This window comes from Chlorocebus sabaeus, chromosome 23, assembly GCF_047675955.1.
Source record: "Chlorocebus sabaeus isolate Y175 chromosome 23, mChlSab1.0.hap1, whole genome shotgun sequence".
Lineage (NCBI taxonomy): Eukaryota > Metazoa > Chordata > Mammalia > Primates > Cercopithecidae > Chlorocebus > Chlorocebus sabaeus.
The window spans coordinates 58064606-58088572 of NC_132926.1; positions in this window are offsets into that span (position 1 = coordinate 58064606).

Sequence of the window (23967 nt, forward strand, 5' to 3'; positions counted from 1 at the left end):
CCTTCTTTCTCCATCTCCCACACACTCTCTACCCCTTCTCTCTCTTTCTCCTGAGCCATTTGAAGGTAAGTAACATACATCATGGCCCTTTACTCTAAATATTTTATTGTATATTTCCTAAGATTAGGAATGTTCTCATAGCTACAGCTATCAATTTTATAAATTTATATTTGTATAATATTTTTGTCCAATCTACTGTCATGTTCTCATTTTGTCAATTGATCTAATAATGCTCTTTAGAGCATTTTCTCCATCTGGTACAGGATCCACTCCAGAGTCATATATAGGATTTGGTTGTTAGTGATCATGTCTCTTTAAGCTTTCTTTAATCTGGAACATTTTCACAGCTTTTCTTTCTCTTTTATGACATTGACACTTTTTAAAAGAATCTAGTCCCCCTAACAACTTCTATTTTAATATAATGTTACAAAGAACATTTTCATAGATCTAATTTTAAATGAATGAATTTTAATTCTGTGCTAGAATGTAACAAAATTAAGAAATTCTATGATTTTATGGCATCTAAATATGAGAAAATGTTCAAGAAATCATAAATAGTGATTATCTTTATTTATTAAATTTTATCTGTTAGAATGATTTTCCAAAGACAGATACTTTAATTGGAAGCAAAAGACAGGACCTGTGAAAGTATTTTATCGGAAATATTTTTATATTTCAACACATGAAAAATAGAAATGAGAATATCTAAATTGAAATTCTTCATTCAGCAGAGTTTTGTTTTCCACCTCAGGATCTATAGGGAGAATATTTTCTCAATTAAAGATATTATGGTCTCTAATGTACAGTGATCTCTAATGTAGAGTCACAGAAATTTAACTTTGCAAAAATTATAAGCAACTTACGAAAAATTAAAAATGAATGAGAATATATTAAAATAGGTTCTATAGAAAGAGATTCTTACCCCCTATTAGGGACAGATACGGTTCAAAAATTGTTAAAGTACATGAATATATACACTAAAAGAAAAACTTCAGCTGAATTAAATTTAAAGGGGTTTAATTGAGCAATGAATGATTCACAAATCCGGCAGCTCTAAGAATCACAGCAAATTCAGAGGGACTGCAGGGGTGCCTCATGGTTAGAAGAAATTTATAGACAAAAGAGAAGTGACGTACAAAAATCAGAAGTGAGATACAGAAACAGTTGGATTGGTTACAGGTTTTCATTTGCCTTATTTGAACACAGTTTGAACACTCAGCAGTGTTCTGTCAGTCTATGAGTGGTTGAAGTATGACTGCTGGGATTGGCCAAGACTCAGCTGTTGTCACAGTCGCATACTCCTAAGCTAGATTTTCAACCTTGTCTGCCTATTAAGCTAGGTTACAGTTCGTCCACAAAGACTCAAATATAGATGTGTGGAGTCCTTTTCAGGTCATATTTAGTTCGCTTTAACATATACAAAGAACAATTATTTTGGTCATTTTGAGCAATAAAAAACACCTACTGTTTGCCCAGTACAGTGGGAGTTTATAAGTGCAAGATGCTCAAGTGTACAAACAATCTAAGGGGACAAATCATAAACAAAATAATTTGAGAGCTCAGTAAAGGAGTAAAGGAAAAGATAGATTCCAATGGAGTACTCTTTAAAGTCAAACAAAATTTAAGTGGGAAATGTTGTGACTGGCCTTTTAGGAAGGTTGGTAATCCAGTGGATGGTAGGTTGGGAGGTCTATGGTGGAGCTGATGAAAGCAGGAGAAACATATTTAGCTATGGTATCAAGGAGGCCTGCCTCACTTGGTTGGTTACAGGGGACGTCTGAAAGAAGCACCATCTCTCCTCCTACATTTTGCATTTGCATTTGCAAAATGTTGGCAAATTCTTAGGTTCAACATACCAGCTCAGTAGATACTGGAATCCAGACTTACTTAAATAAAGGATTTAATAGCATCTGTTGAATTTCTCCTACTAAGAACAATAAAATCTCATTTAAATATTATGTTTTTTCATCCCTTTATCCAGCAAATACTGAGTGCCCATTATGACTAGGTACTAAAGCCACATTGTCATGTTTTAAAGTTCATATAATTGGCATAAACAATTTATTTTACTTTTTGCTTCATTGTACACAGATGTAACTCATTTCATTCTTAGGGAAAGAATATTTATTTTATTTTAATAACTTTGAATAAGATATTTTTAAGGAGGTACCATCACAACTAATTTGTTGGTAAGTAAACAATATTTCACAAACTCTATACAGACAGCCCTTAGTCTCCATGGGTTCTGCACCTACAGATTCAACCAACCACCAATCAAAAATATTAAGAAAAAAAGAATGGCTACATTGTGGAAGACAGTGTGGTGATTCCTCAAGGATCTAGAGCCAGAAATACCATTTGACCCAGCAATCCCATTATTGGGTATAAATCCAAAAGATTATTCTACTATAAAGACACATGCACACATATGTTTACTGCAGCACTATTTACAAGAGCAAAGACTTGGAAACAACCCAAATGCCCACTAATGATAGACTGTATAAAGAAAATGTGGAGGAATTTGGTGGGGGGGAGGGCACATGTCCAAGATGGCCAAATAGAAACAGTCCCAGCCTCCAGCTCCCAGCGTGAGCAACACAGAAGATGGGTGATTTCTGCCTTTTCAACTGAGGTACTGGGTTCATCTCACTGAGGCGTGTAGGACAGTCGGTGCTGGTCAGTGGGTGCAGCCCAACCAGCAAGACCTGAAGCAGGGCGAGGCATCACCTCACCTGGGAAATGCAAGGGGGAAAGGAATTCCTTTTCCTAGCCAAGGGAAACTGAGACACACAACACCTGGAAAATCGGGTAATGCCCACCCTAATACTGCACTTTACCAAGGGTCTTAGCAAATGGTGCATCAGATTATATCCCCAGCGTGGCGCAGAGGGTCCCATGCCCACGGAGCCTCCCTCATTGCAGCACAGCAGTCTGAGATCTAACTGCAAGGCAGCAGTGACACTGGGGGAGGGGCACCCAACATTGCTGAGGCTTAAGTAGGTAAACAAAGCTGCTGGGAAGCTCGAACTGGGTGGAGCCCACCACAGCTCAAGGAGGCCTGCTTGCCTCTGTAGACTCCACCTCTAGGGCAGGGCATAGCTAAACAAAAAGCAGCAGAAACCTCTGCAGATGTAAATGTCCCTGTCTGACAGCTTTGAAGAGAGCAGTGGTTCTCCCAGCACAGAGGTTGAGATCTGAGAACGGACAGACTGCCTGCTCAAGTGGGTCCCTGATCTCTGAGTAGCCTAACTGGGAGACATCCCCCACTAGGTGCAGACTGACACCTCACACCTCACACGGCTGGGTACACCTCTGAATCAAAGCTTCCAGAGCAAGAATCAGACAGCAATACTTTCTGTTCAGCAATATTCTATCTTCTGCAGCCTCTGCTGCTGACACCCAGGCAAAGAGGGTCTGGAGTAGACCTCAAGCAAACTCCAACAGACCTGCAGCAGTGGGTCCTGTTAGAAGGAAAACTAACAAACAGAAAGGACACCCACCCCAAAACCCCATCAGTACGTCACCATCATCAAAGACCAAAGACAGATAAAAACCACAAAGATGGGGAAAAAGCAGTGCAAACAAGCTGGAAATTCAAAAAATCAGAGCACATCCCCCCCTCCAAAGTAATGCAGCTCATCGCCAGCAACAGAACAAAGCTGGATGGAGAATGACTTTGACGAATTGAGAGAAGGTGGCTTCAGTTGATCAAACTTCTCAGAGCTAAAGGAGGAAGTACATACCCAGTGCAAATAAATTAAAAACCTTGAAAAAAGAATGGAAGAATGGATAATAGAATAACCAATGTAGAGAAGTTCATAAATGAACTGATAGAGATGAAAACCATGACACAAGAACTATGTGACAAATGCACAAGCTTCAGTAACCAACTCGATCGGCTGGAAGGAGTATCAGTGATTGAAGATCGAATGAATGAAATGAAGTGAGAGAGAAGTTCAGAGAAAAAAGAGTAAAAATAAATGAACAAAGCCTCCAAGAAATATGGGATTATGTGAAAAGACCAAATATACATCTGATTAGTGTGCCTGAAAGTGACGGGGAGAATGGAACCAAGTTGGAAAATACTCTGCAGGATATTATTCAGGAGAACTTCCCCAATCAGCAAGGCAGGCCAACATTCAAATTCAGGAAATACAGAGAACAACACAGAGATACTCCTCGAGAAGAGCAACTCCAAGACACATAATTGTCAGATTCACCAAAGTTGAAACGAAGGAAAAACTGTTAAGGGCAGCCAGAGAGAAAGGTCGGGTTACCCACAAAGGGAAGCCCATCAGACTAACAGCAGATCTCTCGGCAGAAACTCTACAAGCCAGAAGAGAGTGGGGGCCAATATTCAACATTCTTAAAGAAAAGAATTTTCAACCCAGAATTTCATATCCAGTCAAACTAAGTTTCATAAGTGAAGGAGAAATAAAATCCTTTAGAGACAAGCAAATGCTGAGAGATTTTGTCACCACCAGTCCTGCCCTACAAGAGATCCTGAAGGAAGCACTAAACATGGAAAGGAACAACCGGTACCAGCCATTGCAAAAACATGCCAAAATGTAAAGACCATCGAGGCTAGGAAGAAACTGCACCAACTAACGAGCAAAATAACCAGCTAATATCATAATGACAGGATCAAGTTCACACATAACAATATTAACCCTAATTGTAAATGGACTAAATGGTCCAATTAAAAGACACAGACTGGCAAATTGGATAGAGTCAAGACCCATCAGTTTGCTGTATTCAGGAGACCCATCTCACATGCAGAGACACACATAGGCTCAAAATAAAGGGATAGAGGAAGATCTACCAAGCAAATGGAAAACGAAAAAAAGGCAGAGGTTGCAATCCTAGTCTCTGAAAAAACAGACTTTAAACCAACAAAGATCAAAAGAGACAAAGAAGGCCATTACATAATGGTAAAGGGAACAATTCAACAAGAAAAGTTAACTATCCTAAATATATATGCACCCAATACAGGAGCACCTAGATTCATAAAGCAAGTCCTTAGAGACTTACAAAGACACTTAGACCCCCAACAATAATAATGGGAGACTTTAACACCCTACTGTCAACATTAGACAGATCAACGAGACAGAAAGTTAACAAGGACATCCAGGAATTGAACTCAGCTCTGCACCAAGCGGACCTAATAGACATCTACAGAACTCTCCACCCCAAATCAACAGAATATACATTCTTCTCAGCACCACATCACACTTATTCCAAAATTGACCACATACTTGGAAGTAAAGCACTCCTCAGCAAATGTACAAGAACAGAAATTATAACAAACTGTCTCTCAGACCACAGTGCAATCAAACTAGAACTCAGGACTAAGAAACTCAATCAAAACCGCTCAACTACATGGAAACTGAACAACCTGCTCCTGAATGATAACTGGGTACATCACGAAATGAAGGCAGAAATAAAGATGTTGTTTGAAACCAATGAGAACAAAGATACAACATACCAGAATCTCTGGGACACATTTAAAGCAGCGTGTAGAGGGAAATTTATAGCACTAAATGCCCACAAGAGAAAGCAGGAAAGATCTAAAATTGACACCCTACAATCACAAGGAAAAGAAATAGAGAAGCAAGAGCAAACACATTCAAAAGCTAGCAGAAGGCAAGAAATAACTAAGATCAGAGCAGAACTGAAGTAGATGGAGACACACACACACACAAAAACTCTTCAAAAAATCAAAGAATCCAGTAGCTGGTTTTTTGAAAAGATCAATAAAATCTATAGACTGCTAGCAAGACTAATAAAGAAGAAAAGAGAAGAATCAAATAGATGCAATAAAAAATGAGAAAGGGGATATCACCACCAACCCCACAGAAATACCAACTACCATCAGAGAATACTATAAACACCTCTACGCAAATAAACTAGAAAACCCAGAAGAAATGGATAAATTCCTGGATGCATACACTCTCCCAAGACTAAACCAGGAAGAAGTTGAATCCCTGAATAGACCAATAGTAGGCTCTGAAATTGAGGCAATAATTAATAGCCTACCAACGAAAAAAAGTCCAGGACCAGATGGATTCACAGCTGAATTCTACCAGAGGTACAAGAAAAAGCTGGTACCATTCCTTCTGAAACTATTCCAATCAATAGAAAAAGAAGGAATCCTCCCTAACTCATTTTATGAGGCCAACATCATCCTGACACCAAAGCCTGGCAGAGACACAACAAAACATAGAATTTTAGACCAATATCCCTGATGAACATTGATGCAAAAATCCTCAATAAAATACTGGCAAACCAAATCCAGCAGCACATCAAAAAGCTTATCTACCATGATCAAGTGGGCTTCATCCCTGGGATGCAAGGCTGGTTCAACATATGCAAATCAATAAACATAATCCAGCATATAAACAGAACCAAAGACAAAAACCACATAATTATCTCAATAGATGCAGAAAAGGCCTTTGACAAAATTCAACAGCTCTTCATGCTAAAAGCTCTCAATAAATTCAGTATTGATGGAACATATCTCAAAATAATAAGGGTTGTTTATGACAAACCCACAGCCAATATCATACTGAATGGGCAAAAACTGGAAGCTTTCCCTTTGAAACCTGGCACAAGACAGGGAGGCCCTCTCTCACCACTCCTATTCAACATAGTGTTGGAAGTTCTGGCTAGGGCAATCAGGCAAGAGAAAGAAATCAAGGGTATTCAGTTAAGAAAAGAAGAAGTCAAATTGTCCCTGTTTGCAGATGACATGATTGTATATTTAGAAAACCCCATTGTCTCAGCCCAAAATCTCCTTAAGCTGATAAGCAATTTCAGCAAAGTCTCAGGATACAAAATCAATGTGAAAAAATCACAAGCATTTTTATACACCAGTAACAGACAAACAGAGAGCCAAATCATGAATGAACTCCCATTCACAATTGCTTCACAGAGAATAAAATACCTAGGAATCCAACTTACAAGGGATGTGAAGGACTTCTTCAAAGAGAACTACAAACAACTGCTCAGTGAAATAAAAGAGGACACAAACAAATGGAAGAACGTACCAAGCTCATGGATAGGAAGAATCAATATCATGAAAATGGCCATACTGCCCAAGGTAATTTATAGATTCAATGCCATCCCCATTAAACTACCAATAACTTTCTTCACTGCTTTAAAGTTCATATGGAACCAAAAAAGAGCCCGCATTGCCAAGATGATCCTAAGCCAAAAGAACAAAGCTGGAGGCATCACGCTACCTGACTTCAAACTATACTACAAGGCTACAGTAACCAAAACGGCATAGTACTGGTACCAAAACAGAGATATAGACCAATGGAACAGAACAGAGTCCTCAGAAATAATACCACACATCTACAGCCATCTAATCTTTGACAAACCTGACAAAAACAAGAAATGGGGAAAGGATTCCCTATTTAACATATGGTGCTGGGAAAATTGGCTAGCCATAAGTAGAAAGCTGAAACTGGATCCTTTCCTTACTCATTATATGAAAATTAATTCAAGATGGATTAGAGACTTAAATATTAGACCTAAAACCATAAAAACCCTAGGTAATACCATTCAGGACATAGGCATGGGCAAGGACTTCATGTCTAAAACACCAAAAGCAATGGCAACAAAAGCCAAAATTGACAAATGGGATCTAATTAAACTAAACAGCTTCTGCACAGCAAAAGAAACTACCATCAGAGTGAACAGCCAACCTACAGAATAGGAGAAAATTTTTGCAATCTACTCATCTGACAAAGGACTAATATCCAGAACCTACAAAGAACGCAAACAAATTTACAAGAAAAAAACAAACAACCCCATCAAAAAGTGGGCAAAGGATATGAACAGACGATTCTCAAAAGAAGACATTTATGCAGCCAACAGACACATGAAAAAATGCTCATCATCACTGGCCATCAGAGAAAGGCAAATCAAAACCACAATGAGATACCATCTCACACCAGTTAGAATGGCAATCATTAAAAAGTCAGGAAACAACAGGTGCTGGAGAGGATGTGGAGAAATAGGAACACTAACACACTGTTGGTGGGACTATAAACTAGTTCAACCATTGTGGAAAACAGTGTGGTGATTCCTCAAGGATCTAGAACTAGAAATACCATTTGACCCAGCCATCGCATTACTGGGGATAGACCCAAAGGATTATAAATCATGCTGCTATAAAGAGACATGCACACATATGTTTATTGCAGCACTCTTCACAATAGCAAAGACTTGGAATCAACCCAAATGTCCATCAGTGACAGACTGGATTAAGAAAATGTGGCACGCCGGGCGCGGTGGCTCAAGCCTGTAATCCCAGCACTTTGGGAGGCCGAGACGGGCGGATCACGAGGTCAGGAGTTCGAGACCATCCTGGCTAACACGGTGAAACCCCGTCTCTACTAAAAAATACAAAAAACTAGCCGGGAGAGGTGGCGGGCGCCTGTAGTCCCGGCTACTCAGGAGGCTGAGGCAGGAGAATGGCGTAAAAACCCGGGAGGCGGAGCTTGCAGTGAGCTGAGATCCGGCCACTGCACTCCAGCCTGGGCGATACAGTGAGACTCCGTCTCAAAAAAAAAAAAAAAAAAAAAAAAAAAAAAAAAAAAAAAAAAAAGAAAATGTGGCACATATACACCATGGAATGCTAAGCAGCCATAAAAAAGGATGAGTTCATGTCCTTTGTAGGGACATGGATGCAGCTGGAAACCATCATTCTCAGCAAACTATCGCAAGAACAGAAAACCAAACACTGCATGTTCTCATTCATAGATGGGAATTGAACAATGAGATCACCTGGACACAGGAAGGGGAACATCACACACTGGGGCCTAATGTGGGGAGGGGGAAGGGGGGAGGGATAGCATTAGGAGATATACATAATGTAAATGACAAGTTAATGGGTGCAGCACACCAACATGGCACATGTATACATATGTAACAAACCTGCACATTGTGCACATGTACCCTAGAACCTTAAAATATAATAAAAACAAAAAGAAAACATGGCACATGTATACCATGGAATACTATGCAGCCATAAAAAAGAAGAAGTTCATGTCCCTTGCAGGGACATGAATGAAGCTGGAAACCATCATCCTCAGTAAACTAACACAGGAACAGAAAACCAAACACTGCATGTTTTCATTCATAAGTGGGAGCTGAACAATGAGAACACATGGACAGAGGAAGGGGAACATCACACACACTGGGACCTGTCAGGGGGTGGGGGACAAGGGGAGGGAGAGCATTAGGACAAATAACTAATGCATGCGGGGCTTAAAACCTAGATGACAGGTTGATAGGTGCAGCAAACCACCACGGCACATGTATACCTATGTAACAAACCTGCACATTCAGCACATGTATCCCAGAACTTAAAGAAAGAAAAGAATGGTTACAATTGTACTAAACATGTAGACATTTTTCTTGTCATTATTCCCTGAACAATACAGCATAACTATTTGCATAGTATTTACATTGTATTAGGTATTGTAAGTGATCTAGAGATTATTTGAAGCATATTCAAGGATGTGCATAGATTATATGCAAATCCCACACCATCTGATATAAGGGACTTGAGCATCTGTGGATTTTGGTATCCTCAAAGGGTCCTAGAACAAAATCCCCACAGATACCATGGTACGACCGTTACTTTGATTATTTTAGCACCTAGCTGGGATAATAAACTATTTGATCACCCTCATAAATGTGACTTCCTCTTGGAAAGAACTTTCTCTTCCACAGGTAGCCAACTGGTCCAATTTGAGTCAATCAGGGCCCTTCCCTAAAAATATTGGAATTGGAACTTAAACAAAAGAATTAAATCTATTTTTAGGTGATAGGACTGTAAGATAACAGTGACATGTTACGTATCATATGGATTGGAAAAGCAAAGGAATCAGGTCTACACAGAGTGAGACAAAAACCTAAGCAGAGAGGAGCTCTTCCCAATAATAAGGCTTACGAAGGCCAGGAGAGATGGGGAAGGAGAGGAGAAGGAGAGAAAAGTTACACAGGAAAGAACTGTGCTCCATTGGTAGTTCTCAATATTCTTAGGCTAGACTTCTATTTCTGCTTTCATTTTGTAATTCTACCACCTTCTGTTGTCTTAGGGATGTATCACAATTGTTGTTACCTTAGCAGAACCATTAACTTCCCTCTGGCTATTGTGGCTTCAGATGAAAACTGTTATGAACTCTAAATGCCTGTACATTCATACTTCTATTTCCAATATATGTAGGTACAATAAAGACCTTAGTATTTTTCAAAAGACACCTCTTGAAGAGAAAATCAGTAGCTTTTTCCTCCTTCCTCATTCAATAAATATTTATTGAGCTCCTGTGTGCCAGGCCCCCTTTGTAGGTTTAGGAATAAAGCATTGAACAAAATAGACAAACACATCTGACCTCTATTTGAGAGACAATAATTAAATGAAACACATAAATGTCAGATGCTGAAAAGTTCTAGGGTGAAAAAAGAAAGTAGAAAAGAGGGAGAAAGAGTACTAGAGCTGGAGGGCTACAATTGAAAACAAAATGCTCAAGAAAGCCTTCTCAGAGGAGGGGGTATCTCAGCAGACACCATGAGAAATGTTCCCAAAAAGGGGACAACACGAGCAAAAGCCCTGAGTTTGCCCGGTAGGAGTTCCTCAAGCCTGGATTTCCCCCTTATACCTGTTTTGTAAAATCTGCCTTCTACCCTCAATCAGTAACTATTCAAGTTTCCCAACAGCTGCATTTTTTTGTTGTTGTTTCAAAAAATAATATCTTGCAATTTATGTTTTTGCTAAATAGATACACACACCCATATAAACTCAGCAGAAAATTGCTTTTGGCAAAGACTTGCTATCATTTAGACTTATGCTGATTGAAGAGTAAGATTCACTGTACATCTTCCAAAACAGCAACTGAAATGCTTGAGCTCTCACAAGTATTGTAATCTCTGAATGTTCATGCATTTAACATGATTAATCCATTGTAGATTGTCTGATTTTAGGGGGCTTTCCTTTTGTTAACAGTGAATATCAAAAACATCATTGTAAAATCAATCTCCGTAGAACAAGTGAGGATAAGTACGCTTAGGACTGAACTCCTGAAAATTATTTCCAATTCATAAAAATCCCTGGTTAAGATCAATAGTCTCTATGTAGAAACTGTACATTCTAACTATTTACTGTTCTTCCCAAGTTGAACAATACTAATACAAAATCATCCCTAATTATTGTCATTGGTTGACCTTTTCAACAGGAAGTGGCCAGAAAACAACGCCCCCACCCCGCCCCCCACCATCTGTCAAGTCAAACCAACTCACAATTGCAGCTCTGTTTAGTTGACATTTAACTTCACCGTGTACTATATTGAGCACATTCTAATCAAGGGCACCTGGGAGATCTACATTGCTTCCTGGAATTCCAAATATTTGCCTCGGTTCTCTTTTTTTTTATCTTCTATAAAATTAGACTATACATAAGTAATCCTATGCAGAACTGAATGAACAGTCAAAAAAAAAGTCTTATTTATATCACCCTCTGTCTGGCAAAAATGAATTGGGGTCAAATGAAATCTGAAATCCCAATGACTTTTTGCGTTAGTTTTATTTTGGAGACACCAGTCTAGCCAAGACTTTTCTTTAACCCAATATGGTGAGAAGTGTAGGATAAATATTATATTGAAATTTCTAAGAACTAAACATCTCCACCTCTCAACATTTCCACACTGCCATATCTCCACAGCTTAGCCTCCACCTGTTAAGGGACTTCACGTACTGTAGTCCCCCTCTGTTGACTAGGTACTAAAGCCACATGGTCATTTTTTAAAGTTCAGCAACCCAATTGCTCTAATATTTCTTGATTTATCCCTTCTTAATCCCATAGTTACAATCTGTAGCACTAATTTGATGTATTCTAATTATTGTATCATCAGTTACTATCTTCTGAAGTTTATTGTACATTTCTTGATGACAGTCTCAGTCTTGTCCAGTTTTCAGATTGAATAATTGAGGGCATAATGAAACGGTATTTCACAAAAATGAAAGATATTCATCAGTAATGAACAAACATGTCTAAAAGAGGGTATTAGCAGCTCTGATAGCATAATTGCTTGTATTGTGAGGAAAAGGTAGGAAAAGCTCCCGAGACAACATCTTTTTGCTGTTGTTCAGTAACAGTAACTAAAAGTACCCAGGGGACAGCTACAAAAACCACAGCGATATTATTATTATTATTATTATTACTTAAATAACAAAAAGCAGATAAAGAGAATGAAATTCCAAGCTGGGAAAAGTCTGACTCAAAGCAGAAAATGTAACAGTTAATACATAATACGAAGTGATTAATTTAGTGATAGGTTTCCAGTGACAATGTAAACCATGAGAAAAATGGCAAATAAATAACAAATTCTCTATTATATACATTTCATTGCTAATAGCAAAATAATTGCCTCTGCATTGTGTATGTCTTTGATAAAGTAGAAATTAAGTCTAGTAGGTAAGGCATTTTTCTAAAGTAAAGCTACTAAAATCACTTCTCTACTTGATACTGAGATGGTGTCCCATGAAAGCAACAGATTCTATGACCCCCAACTCACTTTTGCACACCTGCCCCACAGGGGCATGATTTCTGTTAAATCATGTCTATTGAGAAAATATTAACCTATTTCCAATTCTTACTGAAATAACCTTTCTATAAACTATTATTTTCAAAATCATAATGATAATGCAAATCCAGAAGAATTCCAGGGTGCTAACTCCTCATAAGAGTATTACTACAACTTTCCATGCAATTCTCACTATGGGAACTCAAAACTGCCTGTCAAGGGTAAAGATATTTTAAGGACAGCTTCCACATTTCCTTGAGACATTTTCATTTCTTAGTGGTAACACTAGTGTCATGATAAGGAAAATTTATATTTTAGAATTCAGAGGTTTATTCACGTTTTCAATTCATTTGATAAATATTTATTGAATACCCACTATGTACTATACTCTCATATAATTAAATGCAAGTTACATATATCAGTCAATGTTCTTACTTGCAACCCAAAGATATTCAGGAGAAAAGGAAATTATTGAAACTTTAACAAGTAGGGTACAGACGCACAAGCTTGCTCAGAACAGAGGGAAGCCACGCTGCTTGAGCCACAGCCCAAACATACCACAGACAGAGAGTAGTAAGAACACCGTGACCACCACCACTGGACATAGTTTTCTAAAACTTGTGCCTGCTCCACCAGCTTCACCAACATTGCCAGTCCAGGAAATGGATGTTGATGTCTTCACCACCATCACCAAAAGAATTTTCTCTTGTCCATGAGCATTATGACACCAGCTCCAGAGGTAAAATCAAGCGTGAGTAGATCTGGTTGGCTGAGTCCTATCAAAATGATTTTTTAAAAATCTGAAACTTTATATTTTAGCCTGAGACTCATAAAAGAAAAGCTGTGAAACAAATATTTTGAAACTGAGTATACATAAAAATGCTTCTGTTAAATCATATCTATTGAGAAAATATTAACCTATTTCCAATTCTTACTGAAATAACCTTTCTATAAACTATTATTTTCAAAAACATAATGATAATCAGAATTTCAAAGTCATAGATCATCAAAATTTGTCTCTGCACTATTGAACAGAACACTGGTTTTTATTTATTTGCTAATAGTTCATGCTATTGCTTAAACCACCTCACTACCCAAATAAAGAGGCTTCTTCCTTGAAGGGGATGTTCTTTCTAGCAATTCTCTGCTCCCTTTCTTTCTCTCATTTCCAGGCAGTCAGACATCTTTTCCCCCTTGTATATCAACTCTATTAATGGAAATTCTCACTAATGGGAAAGTTTTTTTCTCATCCTCTGAACTATTTTTTATTAATTTAATGTAAATGTTAATTTAATATCATTTCACAAACTTTTCCTGTTTAAAGTCAATTAAGAAGTCACTGGTTTGCTACTCAAAACAGCACTTAATGTCAATTATTACAATCAGCCTTTCATTTGAAAACTGAATTTTTATGTGAAACTTATTTTAATATGTCTTTAAATTTGCTCAGTAATGAGTTGAGCAGATTATACAAGACAAGTCTTCAAACTTTTTATTATTGTTAAGGAACTGGGAATAGCTACTTGAGTTTTCTAATTAATCAAGACTGTACATCAAAAAGTTAAATAATACAAAATTGCTAGCATTAATTCAGGTGACTCTTCAATGTATTAACCAAAGATTTGCTAATGCTTCCAGATAAGTTATTTTATCATTTCTACCAAACTTATGTTTTTTCCTGTCCTCAGCACCTATGGCACAAAAATCATTTTGATTATTTTCTTAGTTCTCCTTTTGTCAAGATTCTTGTCAAATCTTTACGCTTTACGTAAGTGTACCATCATATGAACTTGGTTATATGAAAAATTTCAAGAAGTATGTTCTACCTCTAATCATGTAATCTATTATGAACATGTTAATTTGCATGTCTAGGAACAAATTATGATTCTGTCTTACAAAGACATAATAAAGAGAAATATTACATTTATATCATAACAAATTTATAACAAATTATAAAAAACGTAGAATATCATATCAAGGGTAAATTATTTCCTCTTACCTAATTTGATCACTCATTAACATAATAAGAAATATTAATATTTAAAAGTTTAATAGTATAATTAATTTAGATCTCTGATTCCTTAAAGAGGTAAACATTTCACTTAAAATATAAAAAGTCACCTCTTTGCCATACATTAAATTCTTAGCTTTAAGTCCATGGTATACATCAAATTATAAATTCTGTATTGTCTTGCTTGTATTTGGTCATCATGTATAGCTTCAAAATTGAATTACGTTAAAATGGCTTCTGAGAGTCATTGCTCATAACTAGTTATTAGGTGGTGGTCAGGTATCCTCAGAAATTACAAGTGGTTTTTACTTCCCTTGCATTCAAGATATAGCTTGTAATAGTCCTAATCTTAATCTGTTTTTTGGTTTGAAAATTCCAGAGTTTCCCAAAACTATAAATGAATCTCATGTAACATAATGTTATTCAGAAACAGTAAGAAAAACTTGTAATTTTAGTGAAAAAGTCTTGACAGATGTCAAAATATTGTCAAAACTATTGAAGTCAAGGCACCTAGGAGGTTAGTGTTACCCATTTAATATCCTTCACATGATCACAGTGTGTCCTTCCTGGGGAAATATGAATTGTCATAGGCCATAGCAGTAAAGAACATTTTCAATTCAACATTAAACGGCCCTTTTAAAAAATGACTAGGACAACCAAGAAACTTCAGGCGTTGCTGAACCAACATGAGGTCTCTTATCCATGACTACTCTTATTCCTCAACAATCTGAGGGGGGAAGTGAAGATAGAGAAAAAAAGTAAAGAGAGCTAAAAAGATATCTTGGCATGCCAAAGGTTTTGCTTCACCTTTTGCCCTTTGTGGTCAAAAAATGGTACTGATAAGACTTTTATCCGATTATCAAGCTGGGAGGAAAAGCTTAAAGATATGGATCCTGGTTTCCATTGCTTAACCTTTATGGTACTCAATTTCATCCTCTGCAAAATGGCAAATACACGCTCATATGGTTAATGTAAAGTTTTAAAGCCTCAAATAAAGTAATATGAGATTGTGATTTTAATATTTAGAACTGCACATATGTGGAATAACAGATGGTGCCAAAGTTTTATACAAGATATGAAATTATAAACCTGTATGAATTCCAACATAAAAGTGCAAGAACACCTATAATATTTTACATATGAAAATTGCACAATATTTTATATAGTATCAATTATTACACCTACTCAGCACAACATACTTATTCCACAAATAACATACTTACTCAAGTTTAAAATGCCCCCTCAATGTCATCAAACTCTTTATCAGTGATTCATTATACAATTTAGGAATGGAATTAGATTCAGAGGCAGATAACTAAATCAAATCTCAGTTTGCTTCTAATTATCCATTTTGGCCTTGTACTATTTACCTCATCTTCTGGGATCCTACTTTCTCATCAGTAAAAAAAAGAGGTTGAATTACATAATGTTGAAAATCTCTTTCAATGCCACAGTTTGAAGATGCTGTATAACTTTCTTTTCTACTTGACCAATTCCAACTGTTTCACAGATACATATTTACATATTTAGTTTGGGAATGTGCTTTTCTTTAAAGTTCTGTCTTTTATTACCTAACTTTGGGGATTAAGATGCAAAGAGTAAGACAGGTCACAGCCTGTGTATCCGAGATTTTCCTTCAGAATGTTGTATCCTCCCATTGAAAACATAAGTAGTTTCGGTAATCAATGAGAATGTTGTAGCTAAAAAATTTTCTAATGTTCTCTTTTGGAATGAGAATATCTATCCTATGCCTGAAACACCATTATATTTTGGAATAACAAAAATTGTTTGATTTCACAGAGGCACAGCTGGAGAGCAATTTGCCTTAGGACGAACTACACTTTTGAGCCTTGCCTACATCTAATTAAGATGATATCTAGATAAGACCTTGGACTTTAGGCTTTTGAGTTGATGCTGGAATGAGTTAAGACTTTGGGACTATTGGGATGAAATCAGTATATTCTGCATGTGAGAAGGGCATGAATTTTGAGAAGCCAAAAAGGGAATTCTATGGTTTGAATGCATTCCTTCAAATTTTAGGTGTTGCTAATGTAAAAGTATTAAGAGTTGAGGTCTTTAAGAGGTGATTAGGCCATGAAGACTACTCCTTTGTGAATGGTATTAAGAGCTTTATGAAAGAGAGTTCAGCTGCATTTGGTTAGCTTGCTCTTCCATTCTTCCCTCATATGGGAACACAGCATTCACCTTCTCTTGCATTCTACTTTCTTCCATGTGAGGACACAGCAAGAAGGCCCTAATCAGGTAATGATAACTTGATCTTGGACTTCCCAACCTCTGAAACTGTGAGAAATAAATATCTGTCCTTTATAAATTACCCAGTCCCAGGTATTCTTTTATAGCAGCACAAATGCACTAAAGCAGCCAGATAGTAAGTATTTGGGGATCTGTGGTTTATACAGTCTGTGTTGTAACTACTTAATGCTGCTCTTTTTATGCAAAAGCAGCCATAAGCAATATATAAATGAATGAATGTTGCTATATTACAATAAAACTTTATTTATGAACATTAGGGCCGGGCACAGTGGCTCATGCCTGTAATTCCAGCACTTTGGGAGGCCGAGGCGGGGGGATCACCTGAGGTCGGGAGTTTGAGACCAGCCTGACCAACATGGAGAAACCCTGTCTCTACTAAAAATACAAAATTAGCCAGGCATGGTGGCACATGCCTATAATCCCAGCTACTTGGGGGACTGAGGCAGGAGAATCGCTTGAACCAGGGAGGCGGAGGTTGCAGTGAGCTGAGATCGCTCCATTGCACTCCAGCCTGGGGCAACAAGAGCGAAACTCCATCTAAAAAAATAAAAAATAAATAGGTAGCTAGATTTGGCCTGTGAGCTACTTTGTCACCCCTGTTCTATACCCATGACAATACTCTCACTGAGCCAGCTGATTCAGCTTCTTTATTTGTGCCAGAATGGAAGCTGCATGTAATTTTATCCATTCATTTATTAGATCATATTAAAATCATTTGATTATATGTATGAGTCCCTTATAATAGACTAAGTTCTTTACAAATAGAAATTATGTCATATTCATCATTGCATCCCAATACCTAACATAGTAGCTACTATATTAAACATTCATTACTAATTTGAAGAATGGCAGGAATGCAAGAAGGAGAGAATTGGAAATCATTATACATTTACAACATCACATTATTTCAAAAACATCATGCTCTAAATTGATACTACTTTCCAGCTTGCAGGCTCCTAACAGAAGCCCCTTTTTTTCACTTTCTTTTCCAAACTTTTCAAGAGTGTAATAAAACTTTTTTTTTTTTTTTTTTTTTTTTTTTTGAGACAGAGTCTTGCTCTGTCACCCAGACTGGAGTACAATGGCACAATCTCTGCTCACTGCAATCTCTGCTTCCTGGGTTCAAGCAATTCTTCTGCCTCACCCTCCCAAGTAGCTGGGACTACAGGTGCATACCACCACACCTGGCTAATTTTTTGTATTTTTGGTAGAGACGGGGTTTCATCACTTTGGCCAGGCTGGTCTCGAACTCCTGACCTCGTGATCCACCCACCTCAGCCTCCAAAGTCCTGGGATTACAGGGAGGAGCCACCGCGCCCGACCCGATGTTTGCATTTTCAATCTGTTCTCAGATTTCCTTCCTTTGGTTTTGTTTCACTTTAGGCAAAGTTATAGCATTCCTATATAACTAAAATTTTACCATCTTTCAAAATATTTTTAAATATTTCTTTATTTCTTAAATGAAAATAAAAATGCAATGTCCAAAGTCATTTACAAATTTCAATTAAAAATTAACCTACATTTTCTGGTTAAACTTGAGGAAGTAAATGCATTTTTGGTAACCTTTTAGTGATATGTATTACTTATACATATTTTGCGGTAAAAGTGATATTTTGATACCTGTATACAGTATTTAATGATACAATCAAGGTAATTAGGATATCCATCACCTCAAACATTTATCTTTTATGTTGGAAACATTAAAATTCTTCTATTTTGCAATATACAATAAATTATTGTTTACTATGATTTTCCTACTGCACTATCAAATTCTAGAACTTATTCCTTCTATCAAACTGTATTTTTGTACACTTCATCAACCCCTTTTCATCCTCCTCTCACTCTTTCTCTTCCCAGACTTTGATAACCACTATTCTACCTTCTAACCCCATAAGATCCACTTTTTTAGCTCCCACATGTCAGTAAGAGCATGTGATGTTTGTCTTTCTTGCCTAGTTTATTTCACTTAACATGATGACTTTCAGTTCCATCTACATTGCTGCAAATGACAGGATTTCATTCTTTTATGGGTGAATAATATTCCATTGCATGTATGTACCACACTTTTTTTTTTTTAATCCATCCATCTTTTGATGGACATTTAGGTTGATTCTGTATCTTGGTCATTGTGAATAATGCTGCAATAAACATGGAAATGCAAATATGTCTTCAGTATACTGATTTCCCTTTTTTCTTTGATACCCAGTAGTGGGATTGCTGGATCATATGGTGGTTCTGTTTTAGTTTTTTGAGGACACTCCATACTGTCTTTTATAATGACTATACTACTTTACATTCCCACTGAAAGTGTATGAGCATTCCTTTTTCTCCACGTCCTTGCCAACATTTGTTACTTTTTTGTGTTTTTGGTAATAGCCATTCTGACTGGGATTACATGATATCTCATAGAGATGTTGAGGATTTTTTGTATTTCCCTGATTATTGATGATGTTGGGATTTTTTTTGTAATATGCCAGTTAGCCATTTGTATGTCGTCTTCTGAGAAATGTTTATTCAGGTTTTTGCCCATTTTTAAATTGGATTTGACTTTTTGCTATTGAGTTGAGTTTCTTATATATTTTGGTCATAAATTTCTTGTCAGATGGATAGTTCACAAACATTTTTCTTCATTCTGTGGTGTCTCTTCACTTCGTTGATTGTTTTATTTGTGGTGCAGAAGTTTTTAGCTTGATATAACCCCATTTGTCTGTTTTTGCTTTTGTTACCTATGCTTTTGTAGTCATACCTAAAAAATCTTTGCCCGGACCAATGTCCTATAGCATTTCCCCCATGTTTCCTTTTACTAGTTTCCGAGTTTCAGGTCTTACATTCATGTTTTTAATGCACTTTGATTTTTGTGCATGGTAAAAGATGGAGAGCTAGACTCTTTTGCATATGGAGATCTAGACTCTTTTGCATATGGATATGCTGTTTTCCCAGCACCATTAGTTAAAGATAACTCTTTCCCCAACGTATTTTCTTGGTGCCTTTGTCAAAAATAAGTTTGCCAAAAGTGACTGCATTTATTTCTGTGTTCTGTATTCTGTTCCATTGGTTTATGTGTTTGTTTTTATATCAGTACTATGTTGTTTTGGTTACTATAGCTTTGTAATGTAATTTGACATCAGGCACTATGATATGATGCCTCTAGCTATGTTGTTTTTGCTCAGGATTGCTTTAGCTATTCAGGATCTTATGTGGTTTCATGTACTTTTTAGGATTTTTTTTTTTTAATTCTGTGAAGAATGCTATTGGTATTTTGATAGAGACTGCATTGAATCCATGGATTGACTTGGATAATATAGACATTGTGGCAATATTAATTCTTCCAATTCATGAGCACGGGATATTCTTCCATTTTTTGGTGGTTTCTTGAATTTCTTTCATCAGTGCTTTGTACTTTTCATTGTACATATCTTTCACTTTCTTGGTTAAATTTATTTCTAGGTATCTTATTTTTTGAAGCTATTACAAATAAGATGCTTTCTTGTGTTCCTTTACATATTGAGTGTTACTAGCATGTAGAAATAATACTGATACTAATATTGTATCCTGTAACTTTACTGAATTTGTTCATTCATTCTAAGAGTTTTATGGTGCAGTCATTGGGTTTTTACAAATATAAGATCATCTTGTCTGCAAACAAGGAAAATTTGACTTCATCCTGTCTAATTTAGATGTCCTTCATTTTTATTTTATTTTTTTTCTGACATGGAGTCTCACTCTGCCACCAGGCTGGAGCTCAGTGGCACAATCTCAGCTCACTGCAACCTCCGCGTCCTATGTTCAGGTGATTCTCCTGCCTCAGCCTCCTGAGTAGCTGGGACCACAGGAGTGTGCCACCATGCCCCACTAATTCTTGTATTTTTAGTAGAGACGGGTTTCACCATGTTGGCCAGGATGGTCTCCATCTCTTGACTTTGTAATCGGCCCGCCTCGGCCTCCCAAAGTGCTGGGATGAAAGGTGTGAGCCACCGCTGCCCGGCCTTTCATTTCTTTCTTTTCCCTAACTACCTTGGCTAGGATGTCTAATACTATGTTGAACACAAGTGATGAAAGTGAGTATCGTTATCTTGTTCTAGATCTTAGTGAAAAGCCTTTTAATCTTTCCCTGTTTAGTATATTATCTATGGTTTTGTCCTATGTGGCCTTTATCATGTTGAAGTATGTTCCTTTTATACTCAATTTTTTGAGGGTAATTATCATAAAGGGATGTTAAGTTTTATTGAATGCTTTTTATCATCTATTGAAAAGATATGATTTTTGCCCTTGATTCTATTGATATGATGTGTATTTATTGATTTGCATATATTGAACCATACTTTAATCCCTGAAATAAACCCTATTTGATCATGATGAATGATATTTTTAATGTATTGTTGGACTTGGTTTGCTGGTATTTTGTTGAGAATTTTTGCATCTATGTTCATCAGGGATATTTGTCTGTAGTTTTCTTTTTTTGTTGTATCCTTGTCTGGTTTTTGTATGGGTAATGCTGGCTTCATAGAATGAATTTCAATTTTAAAAAACAGTTTGAGTAGAATTAGTATTAGTTCCTCTTAAATATTTGAATTCAGCAATGAGTCCATCAGGTCCTGGGCCATATTTTGATGGGAGACGTTTTATGAATGCTTTGATTTTGTTACTCCATATTGGTCTGTTCAGGCTTCTATTTCTTCATGGTTCAATCTTGGTAGGTTGTATGTGTTCAGGCATCTATCTGTTTCTTCTAGGTTTTTTAATTTGTTGGCATATAATTAATAGTCTGTAATGACCCTTGGTATTTCGGTATTATCAGTTGTAATGTCTCTTCTTTCTCTTTGATTTTATTTATTTGGTTTTTTTCTCTTTCTTAGTGTAGCTAAAGGTTTGCCAATTTTCTCTTTTTTAAAAAATCAACTTTTTGTTTGTTGAGGTTTTGTAATTGTTTTAGTTTCCAATTTATTTATTTCTGTCCTAATTATTTCTTTCATTCTACTAATTTTTTGTTTGGCTTGTTCTTGCTTTTCTAGTTCCTTGAGATGCATGTCATACTGTTTATTTGAAGTCTTTCTATTTACTTATTTATTTTGGTGTAGGAATTTATTAGTATAAACTTCTCTCTTAGTGTTGCTTTTGCTGTATCTCATAGGTTCTGATATATTGTGCTTCCATTTTCATTTGTTTCACAAAATTTCTTAATTCCCTTCTCAATTTATTCATTCACCCACTGGTCATTCTGGAGCATGCTGTTTAATTCCCAGGTATTTCTCCAGTTTCTAAAGTTTCTCTTGTTGTTGATTTCTAGTTTTATTCCACATGGTCAGAAAAGGTAACTGATATGATTTTGACTTTTTTGAATTTGTTGAGACTTGTTTTATGACGTAACATATGGCCTATACTGGAGAATGTTCTATATGCTGATGAAAAATATATGTATTCTGCAGCAGTTGGATGCAGAATACATCTAACTTTGACATCTCTTTGTGGATTTTCTGACTAGATTATCTGTCCATTGACAAAAGTGGGGTGTTGAAGTCCCTTTGTTATTGTACTGCAGTCTCTCTCTCCCTTTAGATCTATTAATATTTGCTTTATATATTTGCGTTCCAAATTTGGGAGCATATGTATTTATTACTGTTATATCCTTTTACTGAATTGACCCCTTTATCATTGTATAAACACCTTGTGTCTTTTGACAGTTTTTCACTTAAAGTCTATTTTATCTAAGTATAGCATATTCCTGCTCTTCTTTGTGTCCATGTGCATGGTATATCTTTTGTCATACCTTCGCCTTCAATCTATGTAGGAATTTATAGGTGTAGTGAGTTACCTATATGCAGCATATAGTTGAGTCTTGTTTTTTAAGTCATTTAGACATTCTGTGTCTTTTAATTGGAGAATTTAGTCCACTAACATTCAACGTTATCACTGATAAGTAGGACTTACTACAGCCATTTTCTTACCTTTTTTGTATTTGTTTGGTAGCTTTTGTCTTTCTTTCTTCTTTACCGTCTTTTTTTGTGGTTAAGTGATTTTCTCCAGTAATTTGTTTCAAATCATTGCTTTCTAATTTTAATGAGACTCACAAAGAACATGCTATAGTTATTACACATTACTTAAAACACCAAATCAACTTTTATTATTTAAAAAGAAGAAAAGAAACAAACAAAAAAAACCTCTATACATATTAATTCCATTTTCTCCTCACTCTTTGAATTTTAATAGTTCTGTCAATAAGTCCATTTGTACTGCGTTATTCTTTCTAGAAAATTTAGACCTTCACTTAAAAAATTAGACCACCAGTACAATTTTATTTTCAATAACAGAATCGACTGGTCACAATTCCAACCATGAGCGAGGTATCCAGCTTTCCAAGAACTATGAAAAGAAAAGAAAACCTTGAGTACCCAACTGCTATCTCAGATCTCAAGGAGACTATAGATTTTATCTAAGAATATCATAGTTATAAAAGGCTTATCAAAAGACATTAATTAGAGGTACCAAAGCTGAGGTGTTTGTGGAACACATAAGAATCAAGGAAGGTACCTTTTGAGACCTTGCTAGGAACAACAGAATGTCAGGGTACATAGGGCTCAATGGAAAACCCAAGCCACTCATAAAACTTTTGATTCTTTTAGTGGTACTCTTAAAATTGTGGTACTCTTAAAATTAAGGTACTCTTAAAATTATTTTGATCTAAAAGAATATTTTTACCACTTGCCTAATACTGTTAGAATTGTAGAATATTTTAATTCCATTTACCTTCATCTCACTTCTTCCAACTGTATTAAAATTTTAATTCCATTTACATTGTAAATTCCACAGGACATTACAATTATTGTTTTTGCAAAGTCAGTATTTAACTTATTCTCACTACTTATTTAATATTCCTTATTCCTTCTGGCATTACCATGTTCCCTCTGGATAAATTTTCCCTCCTTTTAAAAGGTATTTATTTTATTTCAGGCATGATGGTGTTAAATTCCCTTTATTTTTGTTTGTCTGGAAAACATTTTTATTTTACCTTAATTTTGAAGGAATTTTTCTTGGTAAATAATTTACACTATCAGTTTTTATCTTTTGGAACCTAGAGATGGCATTCTGCTG